The sequence below is a fragment of the Microcaecilia unicolor genome, chromosome 2 (genome assembly GCF_901765095.1).
Source record: "Microcaecilia unicolor chromosome 2, aMicUni1.1, whole genome shotgun sequence".
Classification (NCBI taxonomy): Eukaryota; Metazoa; Chordata; class Amphibia; order Gymnophiona; family Siphonopidae; genus Microcaecilia; species Microcaecilia unicolor.
Genome location: NC_044032.1, coordinates 62,010,539 through 62,030,965, shown reverse-complemented (window position 1 = coordinate 62,030,965; position 20,427 = coordinate 62,010,539). Strand labels below are relative to the sequence as shown.

General features: G+C 44.1%; 1 protein-coding gene across 4 annotated transcripts in view; it reads left to right on the top strand.

Annotated features, from left to right (window-relative positions):
* The first annotated feature begins 712 nt into the window (after nt 1-712).
* ATP8B1 (ATPase phospholipid transporting 8B1) overlaps nt 713-20,427 on the top strand; it is a 225,912-nt gene continuing 206,197 nt past the window's right edge. For 2 of the 4 annotated variants that reach the window (XM_030192984.1, XM_030192986.1), the window contains exons 1-2: nt 713-863; nt 14,558-14,727. The gene's annotated coding sequence lies outside the window, so the exon portion shown is untranslated. The other 2 variants (XM_030192985.1, XM_030192987.1) reach the window with 2 other exon arrangements.

Below are 20,427 nucleotides of genomic sequence, written 5' to 3'. Positions count from 1 at the left end.
TTTTGGTGTCTTGTTTTCCATTTTACAGCAATAAAAGGCACAGTTCAGGCTGCTGAGACAAAATAGGACCTCCTGCAGAACTACAAATAGTACCACAATGCACTGTGAAAATACCTCAAAAACCAGGACTGACCAGAAGTCTTCCTTTAGAAATTGGATCACTAGACATCTTTTCTTCTAAGTACCGAGGAAAAGGAAAGGAGACTTTTCCTTGGCAGTAAGATCAGCATTTTGTATGAACTCGGCCCTCTTTGTAACCTGTGCAAACTGGAATACTTAATTACCTGCCCCACACACATTAAACAACCCAGCTGTAGACCATTTAACCTCTGCCACTCTGGCTTGTGTATTTCAGCAGAACAGCCCCAAACTTTCAGGGATGTAAATGTAATATTGAAACGCCGAACTTTTAACCGCTCCAACCTGGGTGGGGAAAAGCGGTGAAAACAGGGTCATTTTCTCTGGTTTTTCCCAAACTATGCGTAGACTTAATATTTATTTTTGATGAACCTTTTACCTACATTCTCGTTTGCTTTTCCAGGCTACAAAATATGTAACGTGAGAACATTCAAATGCTGAGAGGGAGGGGGCACGGAGGAAAGCGAGCGAGTGATGGGTCTGAAAGCTGAGCAGGAGCGTCTCCCCCCCCCCCCCCTTTTTCCCCTTCACCTGAGGTCACGTGGGCGTGTGCCTTTGAAGAGTACCATCTAGACAACACACGAGAGAGGCAGAACTCAAGTGAACCAACTTGTTTGTCAAGTGTGACACGCACGCATACACACAGCACCCACCGTCAGGCAACCAGTTGGATGTGCGAGTTAATTCTCAGGAGCTGGTGGAGTCTCTTTCTTTTTAACGTTAAGGTAAAAGTGAGAAAAAGAAACAGCGAATAAGAAAGTAGATTTGAGAGAAAAGGGAGCCGAACCTTCTGGAGAAAAGAAAGAGGAAAGTTGGGGGTACAGAGCGCGCCGGAGGAGGTGAGAGGCGCGCGTTCCTTTGCAGTCTCGCGCTGGCCGGCTGTGGGGCTACTTTGTTCACCTCAGCAGCCTTAAAACTACACCTTCCAGTCCGCGTTCACCTGCTTTTTTTGTTTTGTTTTGTTTATTCGTTCTTCTCTTTGCTAGACTTCCCGGTATGCAAGTATTTTGTGGTTGCCTTTTTACTAGCTACCACACGCCGATGGGGCTTGAGGGCTTTCTTGCTTAAACTGGCTGCACGTGAATCGTCCCCCAGTGGCAGCAGAATAGTTTTTAATTGGTGGGCCCTCCGATTGAACCAAATTCTGCCCCACCTTAGCTGCTTTCGAGTCGGTGATACTTTGTGGGGCAGAAAGTGGGTTGTGTTCACTTAGGGGGAGGGGTCCATCCCAGTTTCGTTGTCAAGTTTGCAGAAGTTGTATTGGTTCTGGAAAAAAAATTCTTGTGGCTTATACATCTCTTAAGATCGGTGTGTAGATGGTGGTTACAGATGTAAAGATTACTTGCGTTGCACTTAACAATACATTAGGCCAATATAATTAAGGTTGGATGTTCCGAAGGACTTGTCCATGTAGTGGTTGCTGATATAAGTAAGGATAAGTCAATATCTCTGAATTTTCAGCAACACGAGATTTGGGTCTGCTACTGAAAATACTAAGGCTAGCCCTATACTGCTACAGTGCAGCAAGGATTGTGCCTAACTCTATAGATAGCTGGTAAATGTTTATTTATTTTATTTATTTATTGCATTTGTATCCCACATTTTCCCACCTATTTGCAGGCTCAATGTGGCGTACATAGTTTTGTTAACAGCTGTATGGTTTAATTTAGGACAGCAAAAAAGCCCAAAACTTAAAGGGCTTAACTATTTAGTGGCTGAGTATGGTTGCAGCAGTCTGTAGTAAATTCTGTTCTGACTATAGGTGATGTGGGTTGTTGTTTTTTTTAACTGTGCCTGGCGTTTGAAAAACCAGATGTTCTCCAAATATATTGACTGTTGGTGTCTAAAATTGATGATATGCTTGACTTTTGGACCATGTAGGCTAAATATTTTGAACATGTGAAGCATTTCATAGGGTGTTGTGGGCTCCTATTCAGTTGTTTTTTTTTAAGTGGACAATGTTTACCCTAACACTCTTGCAATTATCAGTTGCAATTGTTCTGTTAAAATATTTATTTATTGGGGGGGGGGGGGGAGTGGAGGAGGTAGGTCTTCCAGCTTCTAAAGCAACCTGCTGGGAAGAGACACAGCTGATATGAACCCTAAACAGAAGCAAATTGACCATTGTCTGCAGGTCATTGTATTTCTTTGTCAACCAGATTTGCTAAGAAGTTGTAACTTCCATAGTAGGAGTTAGATTGACAGCTATAAAGCTAGTAAGTCGCTATAGGTTTTCAAGGTAGTCTTCTTTCTTCCTAGGGTAGGTTGGTAAAAATAGATTCTGAGAACATCTATTGCTGGTGCTAGAACTGATTAGCGCCATACTAATCTGTGTACAATGTTCAGAGGGCACCTCTAGCAAAGGAAAGAATGCGCATCAAAGGTTAGCACAAATAGTATTTAAATGTAGTCAAAGGGGTGTTAATGAGGTAATTTTCTACTTCCTCCCCAATGCTCAAAGAATAGTGCACAAAACAAAACCGTTCTTATCGTTGGTTTAGAAGGTAAAGTTTGCCTATTTGCGGATGATACTAAGATTTGCAACAGAGTGGACACCCGGGAGGGAGTGGAAAGCATGAAAAGGGATCTGAGGAAGCTAGAAGAATGGTCTAAGGTTTGGCAATTAAAATTCAATGCGAAGAAATGCAAAGTGATGCATTTAGGGAGTAGAAACCCACGAGAGACGTATGTGTTAGGCGGTGAGAGTCTGATAGGTACTGAGGGGGAGAGGGATCTTGGGGTGATAGTATCCGAGGATCTGAAGGCGACGAAACAGTGTGACGAGGCGGTGGCCGTAGCGAGAAGGTTGCTAGGCTGTATAGAGAGAGGTGTGATCAGCAGAAGAAAGGAAGTGTTGATGCCCCTGTACAAGTCGTTGGTGAGGCCCCACCTGGAGTACTGTGTTCAGTTTTGGAGGCCGTACCTTGCGAAGGATGTTTAAAAAATGGAAGCGGTGCAAAGAAAAGCTACGAGAATGGTATGGGATTTGCGTTCCAAGACGTATGACCAAAGACTTGCTGACCTGAACATGACCTGGAGGAAAGGAGGAACAGGGGTGATATGATACAGATGTTCAAATACTTGAATGGTATAAATCCGCAAAAAAATATTTTCCAGAGATGGGAAGGCGGTAGAGCGAGAGGACATGAAATGAGATTGAAGGGGGGCAGACTCAAAAAAGATGTCAGGAAGTATTTTTTCACGGAGAGGGTGGTGGATGCTTGGAATGCCCTCCCGCGGGAGGTGGTGGAGATGAAAACGGTAACTGAATTCAAACATGCGTGGGATGTGCATAAAGGAATCCTGTGCAGCAGGAATGGATCTTCAGAAGCTTAGCCGAAATTGGGTGGCGGAGCAGGTTGGGGAAGAGAGGTTGGTGGTTGGGAGGCGAGGATAGTGGAGGGCAGACTTATACGGTCCGTGCCAGAGCCGGTGATGGGAGGCGGGACTGGTGGTTGGGAGGTGGGAAATACTGCTGGACAGACTTGTACGGTCTGTGCCCTGAAAAAGGCAAGTACAAATCAAGGTAAGGTATACACATATGAGTTTATCTTGTTGGGCAGACTGGATGGACCGTGCAGGTCTTTTTCTGCCGTCATCTACTATGTTACTATGTTGGAAACCTAACGCTATCGCAGAGCTCATGTTAGGGTGTTTGAAAAAAAGATTTCCCGTGATTTTCTCGTTAAAACCTGCTGGTTTTGATTGAATTTGGAAGTGGTAGGAAGCCCTTGCAAGTTCTTAAGTGCTGGGAGTGAGAAACATACATGTGCGAGTCCATTTAAAGCCGAAAATGAAAGCACACGGTTTTCTGTGCTTTAATATAAGACTTCTAATGAGAAAAAAAATTGAACGCTTATATTTAAAGTCATAGAGGCACCTTGCAGATGTAGGCCTCACTTCTGGGTTTGCTTGGGCATGCACACAAGAGCGGCACTTAGCGTGAAACTCTTGTGCCCATGTGTCAATCACATTCTTTCCCCTTTTAGTTCTGTACTGTGCATATTATTTGCATGTGATTAGTGTTGAGCTATTTTTCTGCGCTGTTCACTATACTGCCAGAGTTTCTGAACGTTGGCCAGTTTGTAAAGGTGAAGGCACTTTCCCTGAGGTTTTTTTTTTAATTGATCAGATTGAAGTGTTAGAAGGCTTGAGATTGTGTGTGTATGTATATGTACACACACATACCTGGCAAGATCCTAAAACAGTAAAATAGATGTAATAACTGCTTATCCTAGAAATAAGCAGTGGATTTTCCTCAACTCCATCTAAATAATGGCTTATGGACTTCTTTCAGAAGGTATCCAAACCCTTTTTTAAACCCTGCAATGCTAACTGCTTTTACCACATTCTCTGGCATCAAATTCTAGAGTTTAATTACATGTTGAGAGAAGAAATACTTTCTCTGATTTTGTTTTCAATTTACTACTTAATAGCAAAGAGTAAACAAGTGATTCACGTACACCCATTTCATTTCATTCCACTCTGACTGTATCTCCCTCAGCTGTCTCTTCTTCAAGCTGAAGAGCCTAGCTACTTTAACCTTTCCTCATAGGGAAGTCATCCCATCTCCTTTATCATTTTTGTTGCCCTTCTCTGTACCTTTTCTAATTTCACTATCTCTCTTTTGTGATGTGAATTGCACACAGTATTTTGAGGTGCAGTCGCACCATGGGGCAATACAAAAGCATTAAAACATTTTTATTTTTGCTTTCCTTTCTTAATAAATGCTTTGACAGCTAATAGTCTGGATGTTTAATTTATTTAGATTGATTTGCAAAATAGGTATTCTCATGCCTTCATGTGCATTTCTGACTGCTTTCCCTTCATTCTTCTTTATATTCTGGACTCACTGTTGGCCAATGCCAGCAATTCCTGCTTGTGTCCTAGTACAACTCATGGTATTACAAGGAAAGAGTTCCAAAATCTGCAAAGAAGCCTTTGTGAATCAGCAAATGATCCTATTGGAAACTAGTTGAAATGTGACTATGGCTCTTATTTTCAAAACACATTGACACATAAAGGGGCATTTTCAATATGACATCTAAGTCTGACTTTGGATGTTTTGCTCCTATATGTCCAGAATCAGAATATAAATGTAGCCATTTTTGAAACAGCAAAACATCTTTTTTTTTTTTCTTCTGAAAATAGCTGCTTTGCTAGATGGTTTAGTGCTTTGTGTGTTTCATTTGGGGGGGGGGGGGGGGGGGGGGAGTCCAAGTCAAAAATGCACAGAATCAAGCCATTGGGATGTAGGAGGAGCCAGGGTCGCTTTACTCATACTACCCCTCTCCTCAAGTCGCTTCACTGGCTCCATATCCGTTTTCGCATCCTGTTCAAACTTCTTCTACTAACCTATAAATGTACTCACTCTGCTGTTCCCCAGTATCTCTCCACACTCATCCTTCCCTACACCCCTTCCCGTGCACTCCGCTCCATGGATAAATCCTTCTTATCTGTTCCCTTCTCCACTACTGCCAACTCCAGACTTCGCGCCTTCTGTCTCGCTGCACCCTACGCCTGGAATAAACTTCCTGAGCCCCTACGTCTTGCCCCTTCCTTGGCCACCTTTAAATCTAGACTGAAAGCCCACCTCTTTAACATTGCTTTTGACTCGTAACCACCTGCCTCCACCTACCCTCCTCCCTGTACACAATAATTGATTTGATTTGCTTACTTTATTTTTTGTGTATTAGATTGTAAGCTCTTTGAGCAGGGACTGTCTTTCTTCTATGTTTGTGCAGCGCTGCGTATGCCTTGTAGCGCTATAGAAATGCTAAATAGTAGTAGTAGCCAGCATTCTTAGACTGGCCACTCAGACATTCTTGCAGAGCAGTGGGGCACCCTAGGGGGCACTGCAGTGGACTTTATGTAAAAGCTCCCAAGTTCACATCTCTCTGTTGCTCCCTTATATTGTATAGTGAGCCCTCTAAAACCCAGCAAAATCCTACTGGACCCAACTGTACACCACTACAGTAGCCCTTATGGCTGCAGGCATCACCTATATGTAGGTACAGTAGGTTTTGGATGGCTTAAACTTTCATCACAAGTGTAATAGAGTGGATTATGGGCCTTGGACCCCTTCTACTTAGTGCACTGCACTGACCACTTGATTACTCCAGGGGTCTGTTTGTTGATCTAATAGGACTGGTTATAACATCTGAGGCTGTTGTAGAGGCGGGTATGTACTGTTTCTTATACAGCTTGGGGGGGGGGGGGGTGGTCAGTGACCACTGGAGGAGTAAAGGGAGTAATTTCTTTATTCTTCCACGGGTCATTTAGGGCACTTTTTTTATGGCTTAGTCATTATTAAAACCAGCTTAGCTCAAAATGTCTTAGTTTTAGTCCTGGACACTTTTGTTTTGTTTCATTATGGCTGAAAAACGTCCAGGTCTTAAGAATGCCCCAACATGTCTCCTTGAGATTTGCACTGCAGATGAACTGCATAGAAAAATGTTAGGGGGGAAATGGGTTTTGAAAATACCTTTTTGGACGTTTTGATGAGAGAAACTTTTCAAAGCACAGTGAGCCTCCAGTAAATTTTACTGGAGGCCTAAAATAGTCCTGGCAAACCTTTCACACAGAACTATCTGTTAGCATTGTTTTGTTTTTTAATGTTCTCATGTTTGAACTACAATTTGCCAAATACTTGGCACAAAAAGCCAGTTGCTTGAATGGATGTGTGAAGGGGTAAACAAGCATGTGGACCAAGGTGAGCCGGTTGATATTGTGTATCTAGATTTTCAGAAGGTGTTTGATAAGGTCCCTCATGAAAGATTACAGAGGAAATTAGAGGGACATGGGATCGGAGGAATTGTCTTACTGTGGATTAAAAACTGGTTGAAAGGAAACAGAGAGTAGGACTAAAAGGTCAATATTCGCAATGGAGAATGGTAGTTAGCGGGGTCCCTCAGGGATCGGTGCTGGGACCTCTGTTTTTTAACATATTCATAAATGACCTTGAGATGAGGGTAACTAGTGAGGTAATCAAATTTGCTGATGACACAAAGTTATTCAAAGTAGTCAAATCGTGGGATGATTGTGAAAAACTACGAGAGGACCTTACGAGACTGGGAGACTGGGCGTCTAAATGGCAGATGACGTTTAATGTGAACAAGTGCAAAGTGATGCATGTGGGGAAGAGGAACCCAAACTATAACTATGTCATGCAAGGTTCTGCGTTGGGAGTCACGGACCGAGAAAGGGATCTAGGTGTCGTTGTTGATACGTTGAAAACTTCTGCTCAATGTGCTGCTGCAGCTAGGAAAGCAAATAGAATGTTGGGTATCATTAGGAAAGGGATGGAAAACAAAAATAAGAATATTATTCTGCCGTTGTATCGCTCCATGGTGCGACCACACCAAGTATTGTGTTCAATTCTGGTTGCCGCTCCTCAAAAAAGACATAGTGGAATTGGAAAAGGTGCAGAGAAGGGCGACAAAGATGATACAGGGGATGGGACAACTTCCCTATCAGGATAGGCTGAAGAGGCTGGGGCTCTTCAGCTTGGAGAAAAGGCAGCTGGGGGGAGATATGATACAGGTCTATAAGATAATGAGTGGAATGGAACGGGTTGATGTGGAGCGTCTGTTTACGCTTTCCAAAAATACTAGGACAAGGGGACATGCGATGAAGCTGCAGTGTGGTAAATTTAAAATGAATCGGAGGAAACTTTTCTTCATGCAATGCGTAGTTAAACTCTGGAATTCACTGCCGGAAAAGGTGGTTAAGGCGGTTAACTTAGCGGACTTCAAAAGAGGGTTGGACGGCTTTCTGGAGGAAAAAGCCATAGAATGTTATTGAGTGGACGAGGGAATACAGTATTTCTAGGATGGGCGGGACAAATTGCTTGTTCTTTTGGCCACTGTCGGTGATAGGGTGCTGGGCTCGATGGACCCTTGGTCTGTCCCAGCATGGTGATGCTTATGTACTAACTATATAACTATCTTCTGCATAACTACTAAAAAATTTTAAAACCCTTTAGTGACTCTGGGGCCCTTTTACCAAAACTAAAAATAGGATGTGCAGCATTTAGTGTGCACTATTTTATACCTATAGGCCACGTAGCACTTAGCACACACTAATGTCCATTAGCATGCACTAAGCTTTACTGAAAGGGCCCCTTTGATAGCTGGTAGTTTCCTTACTTCTCTGGCACTTCTGGAATCTTCACAGGTTTAAGATGACACAAAAGTGCTTGCTAAATACATTTTCTGGACACTGTACAGCTATGGAATATAAGTAAAAATAACTATTTGCTGATTGCAGCTTATATAAAAGTTTTCTCTAGTATCTGTAGGGCTGCAGAGAGGGAAAACTGTTTCTGCTTTTAATCTTTCTGCCTCAGCAGGAAGTCTTTTTTTTTAGTCTTGCTTGAACAGCAGTCTAGCCAAGCTGCTTCCTAGGTAGGCTGAGCTTTCAGCCTGTTCTTTTCTACCATAAGCAACTCAGAGGAGCCAAACTGAACAGGGTCTTGGGGGAGGGGGAGTCTTTTTTGCTCATCTCATTTTCTGCAGGGTTTTGTTTGCCTTTTTACTTCAGGGCTGCTGAAACCTGGCCTAGGGACTCCATAGCCAATCAAAGTTTCAGAAAACGCACAATGAATGTGTACATTGCTTCCACTGTAAAATAATTTGCATGCATATTCATTGTAGGTACACTGGACAAAAGCGTGCTCTAAAACATATGTAACTTTCTGTGCTGTTTCCACAGAAAACTTAATTGTATTCTTTTGTAATTCTCCTTGGACTGACAGAAGTAAAGAGCAGATAAGTTGTTTATATCTAATTGAAAAATACAATAACAGTAGAAGTTCCATAAGTACTAGTGTAGTGGCCCCTTTGATGTGGGTTAAATCAAAGAGCTACTTCTGACCTTGGTTTACATCAGAATAGAGAGTTGCATGGGGACAGATATTTCACCCATCCCCACTGGAATTTCCTCCATCCCCACCTGTCCCCTATGCTAAAATAACCCAGCTTAACAGTAGCCCATGTTGATAACTTCTCCTCTCAGTGCTTTTGGGGATTTCAATGCTATCAACCATAATGAATAATGGTTGATAGCATTATAATGTTCCATGCAACGTGGAAACTCAAGAGTTAAACATTTCTTCCCAAGGAAAATATTCCGCAGCCTGGTACAATCAATGGTGCTAAGCCACTTGGATTACTGTAATGCAAAGAACAAATCATTAAACTCCAAACTGCCCAAAATACTGCAGCCAGACTCATATTTGGAAAAGCGAAATACAAAAGCGCCAAACCCCTAAGAGAAAAACTGCACTGGCTCCCACTGAAAGAACGAATTGCGTTCAAAATCTGTACCTTGGTTCATAAAATCATTTATGGCGAGTCTCTGACATATATGTCGGACCTCGTAGACTTACCAACCAGGAACACAAAAAGATCAGCATGCAGATTCTTGAACCTCCACTACCCCAGTTGCAAGGGACTTAAATATAAATCAATATATGCATCTAGTTTCTATGTCAGCTTGCAGCTGTGGAACACACTACCAAAGGCCTTAAAAACAATGCACGACTTAGCCTTCTGGAAGTTACTAAAGACCAACCTGTTCGAGAACACATATCATATTGAGCCATCATAAATGACCTAACAAGGGTAGGCAACTCCGGTCCTCGAGAGCCGCAGGCAGGTCAGGTTTTCAGGATATCCACAATGAATATGCAGGAAATATATTTGCAAGCACTGCCTCCATGGTATGCAAATCTATCTCCTGCATATTCATTGTGGATATCCTGAAAACCTGACCTGCCTGCGGCTCTCGAGGACCGGAGTTGCCTACCCCTGACCTAACATCAAAACTCTATTAGAACCAGTTAAGACCATATTCTCTACACCTGATTGCATCAATCAATTTGTCACCAATTGAACATTAACGCATTACCCCCTTATCTTTTATGCCTGTAATGAACTGTTTATATTTATGAACTTTAATGTAACACTACTTTGTATTTCTCATTCCGGAAATGGTGTTTGCCATTATGGCATAATGTAAGCCACATTGAGCCTGCAAAAAGGTGGGATAATGTGGGATACCAATGCAACAAATAATAATTTTTAGTGCTATTATAATTGCCATGGCACAAGGAAAGGATAGGTAGGCTGGCCTAGCACCACACTTCAGCGGGAACTCTGCAGGACCTGCGTCTGTCCTCGCGGGAGTACCATGGACCTGGAGGGGGATCCCTGTGGGAGTCCCGCAGGAGCCTCGAGATTCCTGCTCACCCCATTCCCGTGCAGTTATCAGCCCTAACAACTTAAAACACAACCGTAGAAAACTTGAAATTGTGGATGCCCTCTTAATAGGAAAAAGATTAAATTGGTGTAATAAAATTAAAATTTACAAAGAGAACAATATTGGCAGCTATTTATTTATTAGGATTTATTTACTGCCTTTTTGAAGGAATTCACTCAAGGTGGTATACAGTAAGAATAAATCAAACATAAGCAATAGACAATTACAGCAGTAAAAATATTCAAATAACACTACAAAGTATGGCATAGTATACTTCTTACAACGTCAACACAATATTAACATTTTAATAGACAGCGTAGGGTATAATATATAAGATATTATAAAATAGCTCCAGCAGAACAGGACTGAGGCACTCTGGTAGGACCAGCTGGTCATATCATGGCTTGAGCAGTACCTAGTCTGCAGATCCGTAAAGAGATTTAGTTTCTAGTGAGTTAAAAAAAAAAAACACGGAGGAAATCAATTGTGAGAACTTTTTCTTATGGTGCAATCTATGTTCTCTAAAACAGTTCTAAAATCATTATTGGTTCCTTCAACGTTTTGTATAAAATAGTTTTTTTTTTTTTTTTTAAAGTAGCTGATTCTTCTGCTGAACTGTTAATTCAATTTTCAGTGGAGAATAGATTTTGGGAGAGACTTTTCAAGACATCTGGAAAGTAATGGAATTCAGTAGATTAATCATGGACAGAATTTGCAGCAATGACTGAAATTCATTTGATTTAAATACATTGAAACAATTCACTAAGGTGGTCTCTTACAAAGGCAAGCTATTGTTTTTAGCATGTGCTAATGATTAGCGCAATCTAAATGCTAGAGACACTCAAGGAATATGTGTGTCTCTAGCATTTAGCGCACACGCTAAAAATGCTAGTGCACGTTTTGTAAAAAGGGCCTTAAAAGCATTAGTGAATTGGCGGGGATAGTGCTGGGCAGACTTATACGGTCTGTGCCCTGAAGAGCACAGGTACAAATCAAAGTAGGGTATACACAAAAAGCAGAAATTGAGTTATCTTGTTGGGCAGACTGGATGGACTGTTCAGGTCTTTTTCTGCTGTCATCTACTATGTTACTATGTTACAATGGAATTAATTGCCCTTGTAAATTTAGATGTGAAACAAAATTGAGATTTTGCAAAATGCTAAAGGCCTGGTTATTTACTAAGGGGTCCTGTCCTCTAAGGTGTGCTAAATGCCATGTAGCCTACAGGTATAAAATAGGCTGCACAGCATACACTAATTGTTAGCACATCCTAAATCCATTAGTGCGCCTTAGTAAAAAGGACCTCTTAGAATTTACTCTAGCATAAGCTAATTTATTTTAATAAGGTGTTTAAATCAAATGCTTACTTCAGATGTGTAAGTTTTTATGCTATTATAATGTAGATTTTCTTCTTTTTTTATTGTAAACAGTTTGAGTTAACTTGAACAGACAATATATAAATACTCTGTTTATTATTGGCAGTATCATTCAGTGAATTCTCCCATATAGGAGAATTTTAACTTTATAATTCAGCATATAAAAATATAAATATAAAAAAAACTGTAGTCATTTTGGAAATACTTCTACTTGAAACACTTTGGAGTAATACAAAACCCAGCAAAAACAACACTCAAAACCTATATAGCACACAGCACATCAAAAAAGCACCAACACCCACAATTAAAACCACAACTACCCTATCTGTGAAAAGGCAACACAGCAAATTTTGTGCCAGACTTTAGAACATCAACATGCCTTCTATTGGGGAAACACAACAACTCAAAACTTCTAATACACAGGAGCTACACACTGTCCTTGATCACACAGAAACAGTACATGGAAATCCCATATCTAACACAGAATAACTGAAATAGAAACTCCTCAGAAGGCTAGACTGAAATGCATTTACTTTGGAACATAGATGTGCACAGATTAGAGAGTGACAAAGTTCTATCCCGCCCCCATCCCCATGGGTTCTGTCTCCGTCCTGTCCCCGCCGCATCCCAGTGGGCTCTGTTCTCATCTGCAGAAGTCTCGAACACTTATGATTTTATATTTAAATATTTTATTAAAGCGTAAAAAGGAACAGTATACAGTGCAACTGTTGTTTATAAGTCACAAATACAAGCAACTATAATAACACCACCACCCTCTACCCTTCCAGCCCCAACTTGTACTACCCCGAGGAATCATAATCCACCTTGTTAAAATGTCCAGGGGTACAAATACAACCCATTCTGTATGCCCTAGTGGGAGAGAGATATGTCCTAAAAAGCACTGCTTTTTAATCCGTGGATGAATGTCATCAACAATCACAGGATTCAGTCTAGCTCTCCTGTCTTCCACAGTCCTTCTGCAATAGAAGATGTCTTCTCAGATGATGTTCTGGTAGCAGGAATGTACAGGATCCCCATGCAAATTTTGCCAATTGTGGCCAGCACATTTGCTTGTTTTCCAAAAAATCAAAATATTGTTGTCAGCATCACTCAAACATAATGTTCCAGTTTATTAACAGGCTTCAAAGTAGAGAATGACACGAGGACAAAGTTCATCCCCATCCCTGCTGTTACTGCATGTCCCCGTCCCCATGTCATTCTTTAACACAGATCCCAAGCTGACAGTTCAGGTCCTAAAAATAGGAAAAAAAAAAACTTTCCGTAGCCTTTTGTTTTAGCCATCTTATGGTTATCTGGATTGGTCCCAATTTAGTTTCTTGCAACTCTTTTAGGTTATTTTTCAGTGTCTCTTTTTCCATTTTTTCTCTCCTGCTGTTGCCTTCCTCTCCTTCTCTGTATCTCTGATCTTATTTCCTTTTCATCTTTCTTTCCCTCATGTTTGAAGCTTGAAATACTCCCTTTCTGTGGCACAACCAAAGCAGTTTACATACTAAGATACAGGTGCTTTTTCTGGCCATTGTGGGTTCACAATCTAAGTGAGGGTTAAGTGATTTCCCAGGGTCACAAGGAGCCACTGGGTTTACCCTGTTGCATGCAGCAACTTGTAGTCTTGCTTTTCTTAAGGAATGCAATGGAGAAATCAGAACTGCAAGTCCCTGCATGCAACGGGGTAAACCCAGGACTGGATCAACCCTATCCTATGAATCTGAATCTAGTTGGCAGCCTTATTCTATCCCCCCCCCCCCCCAACACTATCTTCCATGTTACCACTTCCAGTCCAATCTGAGTCCCTGCTTTCTTTCCCTAATTACCCTCTCCCCCCCCCCCCCCAAAAAAAAACCAAACAACCCACAACTATTCTTTCTATTACTATCTATCCTATTACTACCCATCCATTTTATTACTATATTTATACTTAATTTCCTACTTTACATAACAAAATTCTGTGTTACATTTGTAAGCCGCATTGAGCCTGCTTTTAGTGGGAAAGTGCAGGATACAAATGTAATAAAATTTCCTTTGCTGTTCACATCCCACCAATCCAGTTTTTCTCCTAATTTCTCTAGTCTCTGCTGTTCACAAGTCCATGTTTTTTCCCACCCCCCTGGTCTGAGTCTCATCCTTCCTCTGACCCTTGCCCCCTGATAAACAGGTATGAAATATATTTGCATACATTGCCTTGGTATGCAAATCTATCTCATAAGTATTTATTGTGGTTGTCCTGAAAATTTGACTGGGATTCTCCCAGGACAGGTTTGGGAATCACTGCTTTTCAGCACTCTCGTGGAGGCACATGTAGCCAGTTGGGTTTTCAGGATTACCACAATGACTATGTGTGATATAGATGTGCCTGCAACAGGTATCAAATATATGTAGCTTCTCATGTGCATTCAATGTGGTAATCCTGAAAACTGGCTAGGTGTGCTTCCAGGAGAAGCGACAATCTAGAGCAGTGTTTCCCAAGTCTGGTCCTGCAGTACCCCTTGCCAGTTGGGTTTTTAGGATATCCACAATGAATATGCATGAGAGAGTTGTATATAACAGAAACGGTGTATGCAAATTAAATTCATGTATATTTCATTGTGGATATCCTGAAAACCTGACTAGCAAGAGGTACTCCAGGACTGGATTTAGGAAACACTGATCTAGAGCAGGGGTTTTCAAACCAGTTTTCAGGATATCCACAGTGAATATGCATGAGAGAAATCTGCATGCACTACCTCATTTTGTATTCTAATCTATCTCGTGCATATTCATTGTAGGAATCTTGAAAACCTGACTGGCTGGGTGTGCCCAAGGACTGGGCTGAGAACTCTTCTGAAGGTGTGGTTCTAGTCCTTGTTGAGGCAGTGTGTAGGAGAAATGATACTAATCTGTGTACTTCATGGTGATTACTGAGTCACAGTAACTGGATAGACTACTTTGTCAGCAGGTAAGCCTCAGTTCCTGTTTGTATTATTGCAAATTAGACTGTCACATGTGTTCATTTGGGATAATATTACAGTCTACCTTAATCTGTACTTGGATTTATTCAAATGTACGTAGTGCTAATCTTTTTACCAGGCTTTGGTAAACTATTCCAGCAAATTAAATTTCTTCCCAGCCAAGTGTTATAGACCCCTCCCTAATCTTGGTTGTATTTTTTTCCCCAAAATTCACGAAGCATTTTTATCTAACACCATCAAGTGTAGAATTCCTTTGGGACAAATGTTTGGAGAATATCAAACACTGTGGTGTTTGAATTACCCCTCTGTGAATTGGGGGGGGGGGGGGGATCTGTTTCAATTGCATATTCTACCATGGGGAAGAAACTCCCTTTTTGGTTAGGAACTTATTTACTTTTTAGAACAGTTTATGGCTGTGCAATTTGGTATTTGAAGTTATATTGTCCAGTGCTAGGAGATGCTCAAGGAAGAACAGGAGGAAATATTTTTTCACTTAACAAATAGTTAAGCTCTGGAACTCATTGCCAGAGGATGTGGTATCAGCGGTCTTCTGGAGGAAAAGTCTATAGTCTGAGATAGACATGTGGAAAGCCACTGCTTGTCCTGGGATCAATAGCTTGAACCTTGCTGCTATTTGGGATTCTATCAGGTACTTGTGACCTGAATTGGCCACTGTTGGAGCAGAATACTGTTCTAGGTGGACCATTGTTCTTATGCTTATGTCCCTCACCATCTGAACTCCCCAACACTCTAGATTCAACCTGTTAGACTCCCATCATACCAAGTATGAAAACGGTCTATAAGGACCTGAAATGTTTTGAATTGGCTAGGGAGTGGTTAAGCTGCTAAGTGTGTTGGCTTCTGATTATTCAAACTTTTTCTGTGATTTAATATTTACCCATCTATAATTCCATGTTGCCTGTTTCTTTTTTTATATATAGGTTTAGTTATTTTTTATTAGGTTTTATGGCTTCTGAATTCATACGCACTGCAGTCTTTCTTGCTTCCTTGCCTCATTGACTGTTGCTACATATTTCTACTATTTTTTGAAACTGGTTATTTCATCTTGCTGCATTTCCTGGTATATCTCCATACTCATTGGCACAGGGCCCTCTGAATGTCATACGTGCCTGTGGCAGGACAGGACTTGTGTTTTTCTTCATTCTACCAGTGAACTGTCAACCTCTGTGTCCACCAACTTGTTTACCCATAACATCGCTCATAAATAGGACTCAGTGACACAGGATTTTTATTTTTCAATACTTGAGTTCAGTGTGGAATTTAATAATTTTAATCTGGAGATTTTTAACCTGTTTTTCTGAATGCTTGAGAGAGAAAGTGTGCTGCTGGCTGAATTCTTCTGGTCAGACAGGTGCTGGATGCTTAAGGCTTAGGGAACAGGCCTGCATGGCTTCTGCAGGGTCCTGCAAAACATGTTCCTGAGCTCCTGCTGGCCTTATGTGATGGTTTTAAAATTAGCACCAACCACACTGTTAGAACCAAGGGAAGACAGCATACTGCTTGCTTATCATGTGATCGGTGATGTATGCTAGTTCTTTATTAAGGGGCTCCACCAGCTGTGTTACACTTTGAGGCACTCAGGAATTTGCTCACTTCGTGTAGCAAAAAATAAGCAGACGGGACTGGCTCTAGGTGGTTGCCTAGGGTGGGGTGGGGGTGTTTAGAACCAAGTGCAACTACATCAAAGCAAAACAATTGGTCTCAAAAACCATACAAAGTAAAAGAAACTTTACCAGCAGGGAGGATGAGCTGTTTTCAAAACTGCCCATTTACCCAGATTATTCTGGGAGGGGTAGTGTTGGGGTGATCCTGGTTGTTAGCTGGCCCAAGGAGCCTGAAAGTTAATTGGGGAGGGAGAGGAGGGGGCAAACCACATAAAGTCCTTTTATCAGGTGTCTTGTCAAACATTCACATCTGAAAAGTCTTAGGTGTTCTTGATACTTTTTAAGCACAGCATTTTGGATTATACACTGATCCAATAAAAGCCCATTACAGCATGCAGACAATCCCAGTTTAATTCCAGAAGCTGTACTACTAGATCACTGTTTCAGTTTAGTGATTGAAGCAATTACCTTTGTCTGGATTTGGTTTTTTATTTTTTTTGTCTTCTGTCTTCTCCTAAATCTTCTTTTTTTCTCCGAGTTCAAGCAGGCTGCTTGTTCTCACTGATGGGTGACGTCCACGGCAGCCCCTCCAATCGGAACACTTTCTAGCAAAGTCCTTTGCTAGTCCTCGCGCGCCGATGCGCACCGCGCATGCGCGGCCATCTTCCCGCCCGAACCGGCTTGTGCCGGCCAGTCTTCTTTTGTCCGCGCTCGGTACGGTTGTGTTTCGCCGTTCGCGCCCCAAAGTTGACCTCGCGCGTCGTTCTTCGACTCGTTCTTTAAAAAAAAAAAAAAAGAAGAAAAAAGGTGTCGGGAGGAGGCCTTTTGGTTTTCTCCCTTCCCGTACTTCGAGTTTTTTGCCCCGGTAAGTTTTCTTTCGTCGTCGGGGTAGGCCCTATTTAGGCCTCGGTTGAAGTTTTTCTTCCCCCTATTTTTGTGGTGTCATTTTCGCCATTTCGAGTTTTGATCTCGCCGGCGCGATTTTTCCGCCCATGACATCGAAGTCTTCCAGCGGCTTCAAGAAGTGCACCCAGTGCGCCCGGGTAATCTCGCTCACTGACAGGCACGCGTTTCTTCAGTGTCTGGGGGCTGGGCACCGCCCTCAGGCCTGTAGTCTGTGTTCCCTCTTACAAAAGCGGACTCAGGTAGCGAGGTTAGCCCAGTGGAACATTTTGTTCTCGGGCTCTTCATCGGCATCGGGAGTATCGACTGCCTCGACGTCGTCGGCGCCCAGACCTTCATCCTCGCCCCCGATTGCATCGAGTGCATCGAGGCATCGGCCCTCTGCATCGGGGCGACATCGGAGGGCTGCGTCGGTGTCGGTGGTATCGAGACCTCCTCGTCTGCTGATGTCGTCGGACGGTGGTGCTTTGTCTGGAGTGCAGGTGAGGGCTGTCCATTCCCCTGCTGGTGGCGGTGAGCCTTCGGGTGGGTCTCCCCCTACCCTGAGGGCTCCTGCGGTACAGCCCCCCCGAGACCGACCCTCTTCGGCCTCGGCCCCAAGGAAGAGACGGCTGGATTCTACGTCCTCCTCGTCGGTGCCGGGAAGCTCCGGTGATGTGCTTCGTTCCAAAAAATCGAAGAAGCATCGTCACCGGTCCCCTTCCCATGTCGGCACCGAGAGCTCTGGGTCGCCGAGGGAGTCGGCACCCAGTAAGCATCGGCACCGAGAGGACCGCTCGCCCTCTGTTCAAGAGGTGTCGATGCGCTCCCCTTTGGACAGCCCGGAACAGGTTCTGACATCGACTCCTGCGTCGGCTTCTATGTCTTTTTCCACAGCCGCTCTGCACGAGAGCCTCCGGGCCGTTCTCCCAGAGATCCTGGGAGAGCTGTTGCGCCCTTCCCCTCCGGTACCGGGGGTGCTTGCGCCACCGGTACCGTCGAGCGAGGCACCGGCCGGCCCATTGTCCGGGGTGAGGCCTCCGACATCGGTGCCGCTTGCGGTACCGACTGCGGTAGCCTCCCAGGAAGGCTCCCCGACTACGTTGGCGGAGGGAGCTTCGCCGGTGCGGGCGAGGGAGTCTACCTCTCGACGCTCCCACCGTGGCCGTGGTTCCACGGAGTCGAGCCGGGCACGGTTGCAGACACAGGTCCGTGAACTTGTCTGACACCGATGGTGAGGCCTCGTGGGAAGAGGAAGAAGACATCAGATATTTCTCTGACGAGGAGTCTGAGGGTCTTCCTTCCGATCCCACTCCCTCTCCTGAAAGACAGCTTTCTCCTCCTGAGAGTCTGTCTTTCGCTTCCTTTGTCCGGGAGATGTCTACGGCCATCCCCTTCCCAGTGGTTGTGGAGGACGAGCCCAGGGCTGAAATGTTTGAGCTCCTGGACTATCCTTCTCCACCTAAGGAAGCGTCCACAGTACCCATGCATCATGTCCTCAAAAAGACATTGCTGGCGAACTGCACCAAGCCATTAACTAATCCCCACATTCCCAAGAAGATCGAGTCCCAGTACCGGATCCATGGGGACCCAGAGCTGATGCGCACTCAGTTGCCTCACGACTCTGGAGTTGTGGATTTGGCCCTAAAGAAGGCCAAGAGTTCTAGAGAACATGCTTCGGCGCCCCCGGGCAAGGATTCTAGAACCTTGGACTCCTTTGGGAGGAAGGCCTACCATTCTTCTATGCTCGTGGCCAAGATTCAGTACTACCAGCTCTACACGAGCATACACATGCAGAACAATGTGCGGCAGTTGGCGGGCTTGGTGGACACGCTCCCCCCTGAGCAAGCCAAGCCATTTCAGGAGGTGGTCAGGCAGCTGAAGGCGTGCAGAAAATTCCTGGCCAGAGGGTTGTATGACACCTTTGATGTTGCGTCCAGGGCCGCTGCTCAAGGTGTGGTGATGCGCAGACTCTCATGGCTGCGTGCCTCTGACCTGGAGAATAGGATCCAGCAGCGGATTGCGGACTCGCCTTGCCGTGCGGATAATATTTTTGGAGAAAAAGTCGAGCAGGTGGTAGAGCAGCTCCACCAGCGGGACACCGCATTCGACAAGTTCTCCCGCCGGCAGGCTTCAGCCTCTACCTCTCCAGGTAGAAGATTTTTCGGGGGAAGGAAGACTGTTCCCTACTCTTCTGGCAAAGCGTAGGTACAATCCTTCTTCTCGACAGCCTGCGGCCCAGGCTAAGCCCCAGTGCGCTCGCTCTCGTGAGCAGCGTGCGCCTCAGCAAGGCCCCTCGGCTCCCCAGCAAAAGCAAGGGACGAGCTTTTGACTGGCTCCAGCAGAGCATAGCCGACATCCAAGTGTCAGTGCCGGGCGACCTGCCAGTCGGAGGGAGGTTGAAAGCTTTTCACCAAAGGTGGCCTCTCATAACCTCCGATCAGTGGGTTCTCCAAATAGTCCGGCAAGGATACACCCTCAATTTGGCCTCAAAACCTCCAAATTGTCCACCGGGAGCTCAGTCTTACAGCTTCCAGCACAAGCAGGTACTTGCAGAGGAACTCTCCGCCCTTCTCAGCGCCAATGCGGTCGAGCCCGTGCCATCCGGGCAAGAAGGGCTGGGATTTTATTCCAGGTACTTCCTTGTGGAAAAGAAAACAGGGGGGATGCGTCCCATCCTAGACCTAAGGGCCCTGAACAAATATCTGGTCAAAGAAAAGTTCAGGATGCTTTCCCTGGGCACCCTTCTCCCCATGATTCAGGAAAACGATTGGCTATGCTCTCTGGACTTGAAGGACACCTACACGCACATCCCGATACTGCCAGCTCACAGACAGTATCTGCGATTTCAGCTGGGCACACGTCACTTCCAGTACTGTGTGCTACCCTTTGGGCTCGCCTCTGTGCCCAGAGTGTTCACGAAGTGCTTGGCTGTAGTAGCAGCGGCACTTCGCAGACTGGGGGTACACGTGTTCCCATATCTCAACGATTGGCTGGTGAAGAACACATCCGAGGCAGGAGCCCTGCAGTCCATGCAGATGACTATTCGCCTCCTGGAGCTACTGGGGTTTGTGATAAATTATCCAAAGTCCCATCTTCTCCCAGTGCAGAAACTCGAATTCATAGGAGCTCTGCTGGATTCTCGGACGGCTCGCGCCTATCTCCCAGAGACGAGAGCCA